Here is a 17,194-nt window from a genome sequence, read left to right on the forward strand (position 1 = left end):
TCGGCAGGAATATGTTTTGCTACAACATTATGATAATGAGCTACTTGACCATGACATTGCCCCCTGGCATGAGGGCGTAATGGGACCCAGCCAGTCTGCTGGCAGCAAAGATGGACAGACACAAACTCTCCTGATCCCAGACAATGTGAAGAGGGGCCCACAGGAGTTACCAGTTAGTACCATGGTCACCCAGGCAGTCTACCTCCACAGTGACCACAGCCTAGACCCCAGCAGAGCATCTGTGCTGTGACTGATAGCATACACAACATTCGGTCATGGTAGGCATCCAAACTGCAGTCACAACAGCGATTCCAACCTGTAGCGGGCTGGAGGAACTCCACAATGGGCCCTGGACAGGCACACTACCTTGGCCCTAGCCATGTTTCAGGTGTTCCCTAGTTTCACATCCATCATCCTCTAGCACTAAACGAATTCACTCATGCAGGAGTCTTTGAGCAAGTGTTACAGGATTTTCCACTGCTCGATGAATTTGCATGACGGCGCTAGGTCTCCCGACACTTGCACACTAATTGTGCTAAATGTGCAATGCAGCCTAATATTTCACAATATTTCAGTGGTCATTTTGGGAACAACCGAATACAGCCTGTGCCCAAGAACACTGCCTTCCCCTGACTATACATTATCAGATGACAATTGACCTGTATCCCACACCCTGCTCATTCTTTTACTTCAGATGCTGCCTGGTGTTCGCTGCCACACACCAGTTCCCAGTGGAAAGCCAAACAAGGGTTGTAACAGTAGCATCCTCCCCAGCCCTGGAACATGCAACATACCATGCCACACAAGGAGCTCTGGTTTTGCACGTCTTTGTTCTTCAGCATGCAACCATTAACTGAATGCACTGCGTCACAGACTTTATTAACCACACCCAGTCGCAACCACAAGATCACATAATACTTGTAAGGAGTCTGCCGAGACCACTAAAGGGCTCATATGCACAGGACATGACAGTAACTGCCAAGACCAGCGAATTTGTGCGCTAATAATAAACCATGTGATGTGACTGGACTGAGTGTATGTAGACCATGGATCCCCTTGAAATAGGAAAATCACCATATAAGTAATGAGAGTGGTACAGACTCTTAGTAGGCACTCATATGGCGTTTCATTAAAATAGCACCGTATAATGTTCTATGATGTCTTATTTATTGATTTTTTCTTTAAATATATAGTGTTTGCAGTCTGATTGAGTTCTAATATAGACACTTGACCCCTATTCCGTGAACAGAAGTTCTTAAGATGGCATTCCCTTTTCCTTTCCCATTCATCCTTTTACTGTTTCACTTCCTACCCTACTCACGTTTTGTTGATATTGATAATAATGATGCTAATGCTTATGATGGTACACTTGCATAAACAAAGGAAATGGCATAGCTATTGTCAAATTCATCTATCATGAACTCTCCATCTACCTCTACATGAAAATATGTGATCAGATAGGCCCTGCAACCCAGACCAGTGACACGCTACAGGTGGACTGGCACATAGCCGGCAAACAACCGTAAGAACAGGAAACTCAGGTCCATCCCCCAGATAAGCGCAGCAAAAGCACAGTGGGCCAGGAAAACTGGCCCCAATAAAGCACACATGGCCATAGGGGTACGCACATTGCAAAAAGACCATAAAAGTCAGATGCCACTTAAAGTTAGAAACACACAGCCAATCAGGATACAACACACACAGAACATGCAATGAACATGCACCACTCATGCCGGACATCTGGGCACACTATCCACGGGCCTAGATTGTGTCCATGTAAGGTTGAGACCCACCCACATTTGCTATCATGGGCCTTTAATTTATGCCTCTAGGTACAGGTACCACATTATTTTTCAGGGCAAGGATGGCCGGATGTACTTTTATTGCTCCCAAACTGTTTAAAAATCTTTCAGATTGATTGTACTTTGAGACAGTCCTCAGACCCGTTTCTGTAAGCTGTACTCCTGGCTGCAGTGTTTAATTAAACCAGCTTTTCCTGTTTTTCCAAACACCTCTTGTCTTTTATTTTTCAAGGTAAATTGATATTCGAGCAACAGTTTCGTGTGATGGCTTATGGTGGTAGTAAGTTAAGGGTAATAGATTGTTCGCAACATCTTGGATACCTGGTTAGTGGGTTACCTGTCTGAAAGGCCTATATATGCTGATATTTTGAACATTTTGTACATATATCTCTACTATTGATGTGATACATGTTTGGAGGATGTTGTAAGTGTCAGCTGATTGTTGCCTTCAGATTTCATCCACATGAGTGTTAGTATTCATAATGGCCATTGTAAAAAATCCTACTAGTGCAATGAACTTAATTTAGAATGTCCATCCATTTTTCATATTTAAAATGTTTTATGGAATCAAAACAAATCTGACATTAAAAAAACAAAGAAATATTGTTCAGGTCCTCGTTCTTGTTTGTGACACACACCTGTTATTTGGTGTTACTCCAAAAAAGTTTATTCTGACTGAAGCTGTACGATCTCATTAAGAAATTGAAATGGATGGACCCTGAGGTACTCCACAATAAGAGAGGATGGAGTCTGTGATTGCAACCAGGTTCAAACATGAGATGGAAATGGATGGTCTAGAAGAAACTGAGATGATAATTGTTGCTTTATTTTGGTGGAGAAGTGACTTTAGGTGTGTAAAACTTTTGCACATAACCAGCAGTAATACAGAGAAAACACTACAAAAAGACACCACACCAAATTTATAAAAATATCCAATATGTTATCTGAGCAAACAAGACAAAAAATGATAAAAATCCATCATACAGTTCTTAGAAATATCAATAAGCAAAAATGGGCTTAAAATACAGTCCCTTGAAGTCGATAGCTCTGTCCGAGGCTATCACAGCATCGTGAACAACAAATCCAACAGTTCTGGCTGACCGTGGCATCGCAGACCAGCTACTATGTGGAGAAGACCGGAAACAGTTCCTATAGAAATTCAGGGCATCAGTGACCTCGCAACCACTCTAACCATAAAGCTACATCCTCTCCCCATTATGAACAAATATTAATTGATAAGAGGGGGGCAAAGGAAACACTACAATGTTTCTGTGAAGAGAATTAACACTGTTTGGGAAGCTGGCACACAATATTGACTGAAAACAGGTGACCAGCGAAAGCCCACCTTAAGGTGGTTGAGCCTCAGCCAGGGGGAGCACCAAGTCCACCTCTCAATGTGTGCTGCTCTTTGTTGTCCCTGCTGACATTTCATTGACCATTGCTGCTCTGACAAAGTCTAGAGCACACCAGTGCTGAGCCCAGCCAGGTTCTCATGCTGGGGCAGGTGGAGAAAAGCAGGGTTTCTCCCTGGTTTTGCCAGTTCTAGTCGCCACCCTCAGGGCCATAGTGAAACACTTATACCCCCACTTTGGCCCAGTAAGGTAAGGTAAAGCAAGGTTTAAGTATTTATTGTTTTTAGGCATTTAAAACAGTAACAATATAGCAAAAACATATGAAAATAGTTAAAACAAAGCCAAGTCAAATTATGTCTCCGCTAATCCCATCATGTATACATCTAGCAATAAGGGGCTCGCATTAGGTGGCAGGGACACAGGAAGATTCAGCCAAATCGTAGGGGATCACAGGCCAATGAGTAAAGTGCAGACTACAATCAGATTGAATATAATAAAGTGCATGTTGTAATGCCCTGTGGCCTATTGGTTTTGGCTCACTCTGGTCCTATCTGTGCTGCAACAGCCAGTTCCTAAGCCAGTTGGTAACGTGTGTAAAGCTATTTCAATTGGCTTCACAAACCAGGGTTACAGGCCAATGAGTAAAGTGCAGGCTGCAATCAGATTGAATTTAACAAAGTGCATATTACAACATCATGTGATTTATTGGTTTTGGCCTACTCTAATCCTAGCTGTCCTCCAGCAGGCAGTTCATAAGCCAGTCAGGCCCAGTGTTCTAACACAATATTGAGTTTTACATTCAGTTATGCCAAAATATGTTGTCCATAATATTGACTACCACAATATTATGATGGTAAATGTATATAGGGTCTTAATTAAATGTATATTGCCAATGTACTTAAATGTACTTTTAGGAATAGTAAATTAACAAAAATCTTCACAATATTGTGGTTGTCAATAATCTGAGCTTCATGTTTCGGCAGGAATATGTTTTGCTACAACATTATGATAATGAGCTACTTGACCATGACATTGCCCCCTGGCATGAGGGCGTAATGGGACCCAGCCAGTCTGCTGGCAGCAAAGATGGACAGACACAAACTCTCCTGATCCCAGACAATGTGAAGAGGGGCCCACAGGAGTTACCAGTTAGTACCATGGTCACCCAGGCAGTCTACCTCCACAGTGACCACAGCCTAGACCCCAGCAGAGCATCTGTGCTGTGACTGATAGCATACACAACATTCGGTCATGGTAGGCATCCAAACTGCAGTCACAACAGCGATTCCAACCTGTAGCGGGCTGGAGGAACTCCACAATGGGCCGTGGACAGGCACACTACCTTGGCCCTAGCCATGTTTCAGGTGTTCCCTAGTTTCACATCCATCATCCTCTAGCACTAAACGAATTCACTCATGCAGGAGTCTTTGAGCAAGTGTTACAGGATTTTCCACTGCTCGATGAATTTGCATGACGGCGCTAGGTCTCCCGACACTTGCACACTAATTGTGCTAAATGTGCAATGCAGCCTAATATTTCACAATATTTCAGTGGTCATTTTGGGAACAACCGAATACAGCCTGTGCCCAAGAACACTGCCTTCCCCTGACTATACATTATCAGATGACAATTGACCTGTATCCCACACCCTGCTCATTCTTTTACTTCGGATGCTGCCTGGTGTTCGCTGCCACACACCAGTTCCCAGTGGAAAGCCAAACAAGGGTTGTAACAGTAGCATCCTCCCCAGCCCTGGAACATGCAACATACCATGCCACACAAGGAGCTCTGGTTTTGCACGTCTTTGTTCTTCAGCATGCAACCATTAACTGAATGCACTGCGTCACAGACTTTATTAACCACACCCAGTCGCAACCACAAGATCACATAATACTTGTAAGGAGTCTGCCGAGACCACTAAAGGGCTCATATGCACAGGACATGACAGTAACTGCCAAGACCAGCGAATTTGTGCGCTAATAATAAACCATGTGATGTGACTGGACTGAGTGTATGTAGACCATGGATCCCCTTGAAATAGGAAAATCACCATATAAGTAATGAGAGTGGTACAGACTCTTAGTAGGCACTCATATGGCGTTTCATTAAAATAGCACCGTATAATGTTCTATGATGTCTTATTTATTGATTTTTTCTTTAAATATATAGTGTTTGCAGTCTGATTGAGTTCTAATATAGACACTTGACCCCTATTCCGTGAACAGAAGTTCTTAAGATGGCATTCCCTTTTCCTTTCCCATTCATCCTTTTACTGTTTCACTTCCTACCCTACTCACGTTTTGTTGATATTGATAATAATGATGCTAATGCTTATGATGGTACACTTGTATAAACAAAGGAAATGGCATAGCTATTGTCAAATTCATCTATCATGAACTCTCCATCTACCTCTACATGAAAATATGTGATCAGATAGGCCCTGCAACCCAGACCAGTGACACGCTACAGGTGGACTGGCACATAGCAGGCAAACAACCGTAAGAACAGGAAACTCAGGTCCATCCCCCAGATAATCGCAGCAAAAGCACAGTGGGCCAGGAAAACTGGCCCCAATAAAGCACACATGGCCATAGGGGTACGCACATTGCAAAAAGACCATAAAAGTCAGATGCCACTTAAAGTTAGAAACACACAGCCAATCAGGATACAACACACACAGAACATGCAATGAACATGCACCACTCATGCCGGACATCTGGGCACACTATCCACGGGCCTAGATTGTGTCCATGTAAGGTTGAGACCCACCCACATTTGCTATCATGGGCCTTTAATTTATGCCTCTAGGTACAGGTACCACATTATTTTTCAGGGCAAGGATGGCCGGATGTACTTTTATTGCTCCCAAACTGTTTAAAAATCTTTCAGATTGATTGTACTTTGAGACAGTCCTCAGACCCGTTTCTGTAAGCTGTACTCCTGGCTGCAGTGTTTAATTGAACCAGCTTTTCCTGTTTTTCCAAACACCTCTTGTCTTTTATTTTTCAAGGTAAATTGATATTCGAGCAACAGTTTTGTGTGATGGCTTATGGTGGTAGTAAGTTAAGGGTAATAGATTGTTCGCAACATCTTGGATACCTGGTTAGTGGGTTACCTGTCTGAAAGGCCTATATATGCTGATATTTTGAACATTTTGTACATATATCTCTACTATTGATGTGATACATGTTTGGAGGATGTTGTAAGTGTCAGCTGATTGTTGCCTTCAGATTTCATCCACATGAGTGTTAGTATTCATAATGGCCATTGTAAAAAATCCTACTAGTGCAATGAACTTAATTTAGAATGTCCATCCATTTTTCATATTTAAAATGTTTTATGGAATCAAAACAAATCTGACATTAAAAAAACAAAGAAATATTGTTCAGGTCCTCGTTCTTGTTTGTGACACACACCTGTTATTTGGTGTTACTCCAAAAAAGTTTATTCTGACTGAAGCTGTACGATCTCATTAAGAAATTGAAATGGATGGACCCTGAGGTACTCCACAATAAGAGAGGATGGAGTCTGTGATTGCAACCAGGTTCAAACATGAGATGGAAATGGATAGTCTAGAAGAAACTGAGATGATAATTGTTGCTTTATTTTGGTGGAGAAGTGACTTTAGGTGTGTAAAACTTTTGCACATAACCAGCAGTAATACAGAGAAAACACTACAAAAAGACACCACACCAAATTTATAAAAATATCCAATATGTTATCTGAGCAAACAAGACAAAAAATGATAAAAATCCATCATACAGTTCTTAGAAATATCAATAAGCAAAAATGGGCTTAAAATACAGTCCCTTGAAGTCGATAGCTCTGTCCGAGGCTATCACAGCATCGTGAACAACAAATCCAACAGTTCTGGCTGACCGTGGCATCGCAGATCAGCTACTATGTGGAGAAGACCGGAAACAGTTCCTATAGAAATTCAGGGCATCAGTGACCTCGCAATGAGCCTTGGAGAGCCGGAGTCAGCAGGCTTCGGTTCCGGAGGTCAGTGAAGGGGTCGTCGGGCCCTTGAAGTGGCACGCGTTGCAGATCAAAATCTGTGCGGTTGAAGTCAGGAGCGCAAGCATCAGCGGGCATCAGGACTGTAGTGCGAAGTGCAATGGTGTGGTGTGCGGTGCCCTCAGGTTGCATGTAGGCAACGGCTTGGTAATTGCATCCAGTGGCATCTGTGAAACCTGAGTTGCGGTGTGAAGTGGGGCTGTGCTTGCTGCGGTGCTAGCAAGTCATGGAGCAAGCAGTGGAGTCGCTGGCACCAGCGTCGGTAGGCCAAGGCTGGGGTGTGGGAGGGGGTGATGCATCGTGTAAATCATGAGTGTTGCTCTCAAACCACGGTGTAAGCAGCGGTGTCGAAGTTGGTGTGGAGCGTCGTCATGGGGATACCAGGGCAGTGGTGTGAAGTGAGGCATGCGAAGTGCGGTGCCCACAGGTCACGGTGCAATCAGCGACTCGGTGGCAGCAGCAGATGGCATCGTTGGTGAGACCAGGGTTGCTGTGCAAAGTGCAGCGGTGCCCTCTGCACTGCCTCCAGGACACGGAGCCGGCAGCGGCGTCATTGACGGCATTGGGTTGCTTTTTTCTTATGTTGCAGCTCAAAACACACAGTCCCATTGCTGGTAAAGACGTGAAGTCTTTGCTGTTCCTGAGCCTTCTTGAACCGGGGGCAAGTCCTACCTCAAGTCCTTGGTGAAACTCAAACAAAGAAGTTGCAGAAAGTTCAGTCCAGTCCTTTCTCTGCCCTTGGAGAAATTCAAACAAAGAAGTTCCAGAACGTTCAGTCCAATCCTTTTTCTGCCTAAGATAGAAGCAGCCACTGCAGGCCAACACAGCAAAGCACACAGAAAAGTAGTAGTTCCTCCTCACAGCTTCTCCAGCTCTTCTTCCTGGCAGGTTCCATAATCCGAAAGAGTTTTGAAGTCCTGGGGTTAAGGCCCCAATATTTATACCACCTTTTCTATGTGTTCTCTTTGTGGCAAGGGTCTCCGAGCCCAGTCCAAACCTGTTCTGCCCTTTCTACCCCAGCTTCACTACAGGAGGTGGAGACAGCATTGTGCAGAGGAGACACTGCTTATTCAGGTGCTTGTGAAAACTCCTACCACCATTCAGAATGCAGATGAGGCCTAATCAGTCCAACTGAGTCACCCAAGAAAGGCAGGACACACCTTTGCCCCCCTTGTGGCTGTCTACAGAGAATGCACATCCCCAGCCCCTGTCACTCCAAAACCAGACAGTCAATAACTAAACCAGCAGAGGCACACAGAATGGTTAGGCAAGAAAATGCCCACTTCCTAAAAGTGGTATTTTCAAACACATAATATAAAAATCATCGTTACTAAAAGATGTATTTTTAAATCCTGAGTTCAGGCATACTAAACTCTATTTCCCATGGGCAGGGTGCAGTGCATTTAAAAGGTAGGACATGCACAGGTGTGTTTTACATGTCCTAATTGAAATTTTGTGTTTCACTATTGCAAGGACTATCTCTCACATGGGTAAGATGGAGATTGCCTTGAAATATGTTTTAAGAGTAATTTCCTATTGAGAGCAGATAGAGATTTGGAGTATGGGGTCTCTGAACTCACACTTTTAAAACACATCTTTTGGTGAAGGTGGTTTTTAAATTCTGTGTTTGAAAATGCCACTATTTGAAAGGGTCATTTTCTTGCTTAACCATTCTGTGCCTCTGCCTGTCTGTAGAATACATATCTGGGTAGGTTGACATTTGGGCTCTTGTGCATTTACTTTGGAAAGTCACACAAAGGGAGTTGAGGTGTGCCATGCATATCCTGATGGGCCATCACCAGGTTTACGGCCCATCTAGAGCTACAGTGAAGGGAGATGTTGTCACTGACACCTCAATAAGGCTGTGCCTGTCCTCGCACAAAGCTGCCTCTACTCCCTTGCAGTGTGTCTAGAGCCAGAACAGGGAAGGGCAGGGTCTTGTGCACAACAAAGACTTTCCTTTAAAGCTTGCCTACTTCAAAGGCAGAAAGAGGTTTAAGTATTAGACCTCTGACACCCCAAAATCAGAACATTTCTGGACTGAGGACATTCTACCAGAAAGAAAAGCTGGATGCTATAGGAAGGCCTGCCACTCTTCCCGTTGCTTTTTTGTGCTGGCATGCTGCTTGCTGATTCTGTCCTGGGAGTGAAAGGACTGGACTTTGCTTTCTACATCCTGCTTCCAAGGTTCTCCAAGGGCTTGTGCATGCTTACCTCCTGTCAAGAATGCTCAGGCCATCAAAGACTTCACCTACCAGTAATTGGGCTCTTCTGCTAAGAGTCCTGACTTGCAAAGTGGTGTCAAATCTAGTTCCGGGACCCTTGGAAGTGTGACCTGGTGATCTTAAAGAGATAATCGACGCATCAACTCCCAGCGCTTGTTTTCTCTGTGCATCACTGCAAAAGATCGGCACATCGCTTCTGCCTGTATTAAAATGTGGTTCCCACTGCACGCATCAACCACGGCTTTCACTGCAGGTCCCACCTCGCTGTCGCAGCACATCAGAAAAATTACGGCAGCACAAGTCCCAAGCTGATTTCCATGGCAGTCACTCCGACTCCAAAAAAGAACCTGCTCACGGCTGAAGCATTGATGCAGCACCTTCCTCGTGGCTGCAAAATCGATGCAGCGTCTGCATTGCCGCTGTCGCATCAACGCAGCACATCTGAACTTTTGACGCATCGTCCTTCGACGCTGACTCTTCATAGACACTGCACCACTGTAAGGAACCAAGGCCACGTGTCCATAAACCAACATCACCTCCCCTGCTAGTAAGGAACTGACGCATCACCTCCCGTGCCCATCAGTAAGGAACCAACTCATCACCTCGTCTGCCAATAAGGAACTGACGGATCACTCCACCTATGCAGGCACCTCACCTCCCCTGTGGTTTGCACCGTCTTTGATATTTGATGCTTCTCAGGTACTTTGTGCTTAAATGAATGCATCCATTGATTTCTATGGACTAAACTTGCTTAATCTTTTAAAAATTATACCTTAACTTGTGTATGTTGAATTTTTGGAGGTTTGGTCTTGTTTTATTCAGATAAATATTGGGTATTTTCCTAAGCTGGTGTGGAGTCCTCTTGTAGTGTTTCAACTGTGTTACTCTGTGTATGTACAAATGCTTTACATATTGCCTTTGAGATAAACCTGACTGCTTGTGCCAAGCTACCAGGAGGGTGAGCAGGTGTTTTCTTAGCTTTGTGACTCCCTTACCCTGACTAGAGTGAGGGTCCCCACTTGGACAGGGTGCAAATCACTGCCAACTAGAGACCTCATTTCTAACACACACATTAGATTGGTGCAGGCTGGGGGTAGTCTAGAGACAGTTGTCTGGAAGATTAGCCTTTTCACAGAACATGCCTGTTTGTTCTCATGGAGTTGCTTCTTCTCAATGGTTGCTAGGTGTGAGTCCTTCCTCCACCATTGTCCCCATATTTTTGGTTTCTCCCAGTAGAGACACCCAGCTTTATCCTCTCCTCACCACCATCACCTCAATATGAAAAATGTGGCTGACTTGGCTCAGATAAATGTACACAAAGAGGTAGATCCTTTCCAATCAATTCTGAGTGGCTACTGCCACAGAATACACATGCTGATCTGCAAGACTAGTTTAGGAGAATGTCCAAAAAGCCAAATAGGTGTTTCTGGACTTCTCAGTAACCAGTATAGGTGACACCCCACACTGTGATGGAGGTTCTTCTGAGGTTCCAGGGCTGGTGTATTTGACAGGCAGCTTCTAAGTCAGGTAAAAGACTATCGCCAGAAAAGTCTGTAATTATAGGCTGGAAACACTATGGGTCTGCATTGGTAAGAGGTCTACCTAGATGTAGGAGAGTAGGATCTGCTTCACATGGGTACCCCCACTATTTGTTGGTATTTCACTGTTTTTCGACCTTAGTCTGGCTGTGGCCCTGCTAATCAGGCCCACAGCCTAGCTGCTTCCTCTCTAAAATGGTTTGCATGCACATTAGGTACATATCTAATTGGATTCAGGAGTGCCTTATAAGCCCCTAGTATATGGTATACTATGTACCTAGGGCCTAGGTACCTCCGAGGCCTACCAGGGGCTGAAGCATGTATTATGCCACCCCGGGAAGCACTCCAAAATGACACCACAGGTCTGCTACTGCAGCCTGGGTAAGGGTGAGCTTGCACCCCTTACACTGGTATAGGCTACCTATATCCACCTATATATACAGACACATATAAACCTATAAGTCACTCCTATGACAGGCCTTGACAGTTCTGAAGGCAGAGTGCTTGGTTTTGTGTGAGAGGGTGCCCAAGCATGACCTGAGCCCCTCTGCAGCTTTTGGAAATACTTCCTTATGGCTGTTCTGAGATACAGCCATACCATATGCTCTTAAGTGCATTATAACCTCGCGGTAAATGCTAACTTTGGAATGGCTGCATCAAAACATGTCGTGTTTGGTGTCAAACACTTTGGAATACTACCCCCCCCCCGCCAGTTCTGGTGGTGGGGGTAGCATTCCACCCTTCTAGAGGGAGAGACATGTTCACACTGGTCTAACCCGGTAAGACTTTCCTGAGACCTGGCATCACAAAATGGATGCCTCTGCCACAGACACAGGTCTGGCCTCCTGCTGCTGACTGAAACTCCGGCAGGGTAGGTCTGGACAATAGGTTTCCTAGACAGACTGATGTGTATTGGGGCTGGGCGGGAGCACTCTCTGGTGCTTTGAAGTCCTGCACTGGGGGCACACTTGGTGTCCCCCAAACTTAGTATAATTATGGGAACCCAGTCCTCGTGATTTCAGATTACCCTGGACGAAACTCTGCAACATATATCCTGGACCTTCGATGTTCTACTTTGACTAGAAGACTGAAGAAATCTCCCTTGGGGCCAAGGAGTGACTCCCCTGCTTGGCAGGCACCAAAGAAGCAACTGACTGGTCTGCATCGCTGAAGCTCCCGCCAGACGCTGAAGTCTTTGCATCACCAGAGGTGGATTTCCAGACTTCCCAGAGGCTACCCTGAGGCCCGTGGCTATCGTGGGTGACATGGAACTGTGACCCCTGGACATCATGAACTTTTGCAGCAACACTATCTTCTGGGAATTCCTTAAAGTTGTGCTTTGGGCTCCGAGTAGCCCCAGCTTTGAGCACCTCCTGCACCAAAGATTGCTGGCATCCACTCCACTTGTGACCCGTGGGCCAGTTTCAAGTGCGACAGCTCGAGGCTCCTTCGCGATCGCTAGCCCGTTGGCTAGTAGGTCCCCACGAAGGTAACTCCTCTTCTACTTGGGCTTTCCTGATTGCTCCAGATGTGCCCTGACTTACCTTCACTGTGTGAGTCCCTCAGGCCTTGCTGGTCTACACCGCAGTCCTTTCTCTGAATTCCTTTGACTTGCCGTTGCCAAGGCTTGTTGGGTCCAATCTGGTCGCCGACGCTGCAGCACTCAACAGACTTTGTGGTACAGCTCAAATCCGGTTTGTGGACTTCGTTGACACCTCCGGGACCTCGTGGCTGAAGAGCCAAGACACCCATCAACTCACCTGAAGCACCCGACATCTGTGGGCATTGGTCCATCCTGCCCTCGGTCACTGGCTAGTGACCCAGACTCTGTCCCCTCTGCTTTCAGGTTCCTTCAATCCTAGATCCCGACTTGGATCTCTTCGGACACTTCTCCTCTTCACGGCAGCCGCAGTTCTTTGCAGGCTTCCATTGCAATCGACGACGCGACCCGACACCAAAAGACACCTATGCACCCGGCTTCCCTGGGTGAGGTAACTCAAGTACTCCAGTGCTCCTGTGGGTGCTAGCCCTAGAACTTCTTAAGTCCAAAAGGGTTTGGTCATGACTCGATTTTAAGTGTCCCTAATCTTTAAATTTCCAACTGCGTCATTGCCCATAGAAGCTAACGGGAACCCGCGGTTGTGTTTACACACTGCATCCGGTCCCCTGTGTCACTACCTTGGGTGGTTCCTTGGGGTCCGCGCGATTCTACAGGCTCTAGGCCTTGTGTCTAGTTCAGTCGTGGTTCATATACCACTTTTTTGGTATATGGTTAGGTACGCCCAAAGGGCCCAAACGTGTATTTCTGCTATTACTGTTGATTGCTAACTTGTAAATTAAGTACTTCGAACTCCAGTCTCTTAAAGAGACTAGAGGGGTGTGTTTTATCCTAAATACATATATTTTGAATATATACCTGATGTGGTTGTCCTTTCATTTGATCATTCAAGAGATTATAGAGACTGGTAAAACAAGCTGCTTTACATTCCTTCAAGACTTAGGCTGAAGGCTGCTCTCCATAGCTACCATTAGGATAGCTTTCAATAAAGGTTGTCTTTAACCAATTCACCATAAGGGGTTGTTTGGACTGATACAAGGTGCCCACTAGAACTAGTGGACAGCATATATCAGGCCACCTTCTCACACTAGACTCCTGAGAGAAGGATGTTGGAGGAAATCCTGTCGATGGAGCCTGCCCAGAGACAAATCCTAACTGTACCTGTCTAGTGGAGGCGATATCAAGAGAGGTAGATGAAACCTAGTAACTGAATCATAAATCACAACTCGAGTGAAGAAGGAGAAGCACAGCAAGAGACTGTGGTAAGTTCAATTGCTTACTGTGAGACCATGGTCTACCAAAATTGGCCATTAAGGTCTTGAGGACCTACTCCCTGACTTAAAAGTGTTTAGCAGGGTCTGCAGCATGCCCCACAATGCAAATGCAGGGGAAAATATTTTTTAAGGGCAGGCAATGGTCCCAGGGACCACTGCCTGCCCTTAAAAAATAAAACGAAAACATTTCATTTTTTTATTTTTTTTAAATACATCCCGTTTTCCTTCAAGGAATGTTGGCAATTTATGTACTTTCATGGACTCGTTTTGTGTTATGTTAGCATTTAGAAGGCTATGATTAGTAGCAGCTGCCACACCTAAATTTAACCCACTGAGTTATCCTTATAGTACAAGCTTAAGTTAGCATTTGCGGCCCCATTTTGTGGTTTGTAGGCCATGGTATGTGGTGACTGATTCAAGCTCCAATTATTCGTATTTCTTACCACAGCTGAAGATTGTGTTCAGCTATTTCTTTCTCTTGTGTTCAAGGTTAGATTCCGACTCACTAATGAATAGGCCATTCTACCTCTTCATGCCTATCTCTCTTCATAGCCCTGCTCCCATGTTAGGAGGAGCCGAGCCTAGTGAAGCAACCTTGAGATAGTGATAGTGTGTACCCAGCACGCAGGTGGTAGCCCATCCTTCTGTGCCATCTTTGTTCATGTACAGCTCAAGCTGGTAACTTTCCACTGGGGGGCGTGGTTGGGGGTTGTCAGAAGAATGATTATGCATTACCAAGTGTTGGGGAGCCAGTCCCCTCGACAGCCATCTCGGGTGCTGATCACATTGGACTCCGCTGCAGTGTATTTTATGAATAAAGGATTGTCTATATTCTCTACTGTCTGACTGACTCTTCACTTGTTTTGAAGGCGATGAGGTAGTCGAGAGCGACCCGGGTGGTCCTAATCGGGTCACTTCCTTTAGGAAAACAGGCTGCGAAAAAAAAAGCTGTTTTATTAAAAACCAGTCCCAGACATGGTGGTCTGCTGAGCCCAGCATGCCACCATCCCTGGGAGTTTTACAGAAACAAGGGAACCCAAAATAGGTATGCAAGGACCTTGGGTATCAATTTTTATCATGGACAACGGTCCTTGTAAGTAGTAAATCAGGTTAAATAAATATAGAATGGAATCAATTCTATATGTTGACTATCCAGACGGATAGGGAATTAATCCAATGTATTCTTAATTAACAAAGCACAAAAAATACAAAGTGGGATACAATCCTGTACCAGGAGACATAAAGGTGAGGTAGTTTGTGACATTAAGACACAAGGAACAAAAACATTTAGGCAAACCAAAACAAAGAGGCTTGTTAAAATTATAAAGAATGAAACATGCGTAATAGTTAGCACAACCGTGACACTAGTATGAGAAAAATAGTAAGTGTGCACGTTGTTTACAAATGTCGACGACGTTTCGATCCCGTTTACGAGAATAAAGGGATCTGACTAGGAAGCCAAGGGGTCAGGATGGAAAAACCACGCTGGAAGAACATCAGGTGTGAACAATTACCATGAAGGTGGGGCCATAGGAAGCCAAGGAGTCAGGATGGAAAACCCGCAGGAAGAACATCAGATGTGAACAATTACCGTGAAGGTGGGGCCATAGGGATAAAAAGACATGAGATAACGGCGCAGTTAAGACTAAAATGCGAGCCAAGGTTAGCCTTATGTGCATGGTGTTGAGTATTTAAAGGTATAAAAAGATGACCTATGGAGTGAACATAGGATGCACACTTAATTAAGGTGTGTGAGGAGATCGACTTGGGTGAAGGAAATGGGAGAGGGCGCAAGCAATGTGATGCGTAATTGGAATAATTAGTCTTACCTAGAATGGTATGGATAGAAATACCGTTGTGATTGCAGATTGCAATGTGAGGAAGAGGGATGTTGGAACTAATGACCAACGTCAGAACACCTAAAATGAGGTAGAATCGGTGTGAGGTTAAGGGCAAGGAGAGGGGAAATCGTGGCGAAAAACGCGCATGAGTCATATGTGCATACCTTGGATTAGAACTCAACCCATGGAGGTGGCGGCAGGATTTACAGGGGGTCCCGTAGTTGTTGGAACATCTATATTTCAGCGAAGTATATTAGTGTGACGCTCGCCAAGTGGGGAGCGAGATGCCTGTAATAGAAAGGTTGCGTAGATGTAAGGGACTGGATGACAATAGAATTAACAAAGCCGGGCACCGCATGAATTACCGCCGCTTACCTCGATGAGGGTGATTAGGATGTCGCCAATTGCGTGGGGGTCCAAGAAGTGGTAGATACCGTTTAAGGGAGAGCTCAATGGCTCAATGGTCCTGGTCGGGTGTGTAGCCGAGCACCTTAAGAGACAGGAAGAGTTTGAGAGCGCGGGAATCGCTAGCGCATTCATTGGAAGGTAGGCTGGAGCACGAACTGTGGCGGCCATCTTGGGTGAAGGGATGCTGCGAGTGGTAACAGTATCCACGAGGGCGATAGAGTGTACGAGAAGAGAAATGGTTGAAGGAAACATAATTAGAAGCAAACTAATAGTGCGTTTAGGGAATATAATTATTTTGGTCACTGGAAATGAATTTCTTGGGAGCGAGGAAAAAGGGTGAAATAGAGGAAAGACTCAATAAGTGGACAGTTGGTCTAAAATATATGTTTAAACAGTCTAATACAGAAAATGGAACGGCAAAACAACTGGTGGCATATTACATGTATATACAATATGAAGTAGCGATGTGGAGAATATGTCTATGACAACATGAGTCGTATCATTGTATATGATAAGTGAAGAGAAATTGTTGAAACTAACCTGACCCCTAGTGAGTTCAGGGAATGGTCCAATTATGAAAAGTTTTACCACAGAAATTGAATAAGTCAAAAAAACGTTACCACAGAAAATAAATAATACAAAAAAGCGAGGGCAATGAGTATACTGGAAGGGAGACTGAATTGGTGAACAGTCTGTCATCAAATGCATATTAACAAAGTCTAAAACAGATTATGAAGGTGGAAGAAAGCCTTCTGACACATTGTATGTAAACGAAGTATGTAGTTGAAGGATCACAATAACGATGTCCAATCTTAATTTCAGTTTCTGCAACCAACATTGCAATGTGTTTTCTCTTCTTCCACCACTATCACTATGGTCATTACAGATATTGACATTAATTACATTACTATGATAACCACAAGAAATATGTGAATAAAAACAATGAATACAATTATGGATATAACTACTGTGGTTACAACACATGTGGGCTAATGCTATTAGGGTTTCAAAAAAGATCCGATTGCAGTCACCAGGTGGAGTAGAGGAAAACACATTTCTCAGTGTATTTTTCTTAATCAAAACAAGTTCAAGAGACATTCTTATTTGCTTCCACTTGTGGATAAGAGCAACAATATGTCAAAGTTTCAGAGGCATTATTGTCCACACGCAGGGCTTCTG

Source organism: Triturus cristatus, chromosome 5_1, assembly GCF_964204655.1.
Source record: "Triturus cristatus chromosome 5_1, aTriCri1.1, whole genome shotgun sequence".
NCBI classification, from domain to species: domain Eukaryota; kingdom Metazoa; phylum Chordata; class Amphibia; order Caudata; family Salamandridae; genus Triturus; species Triturus cristatus.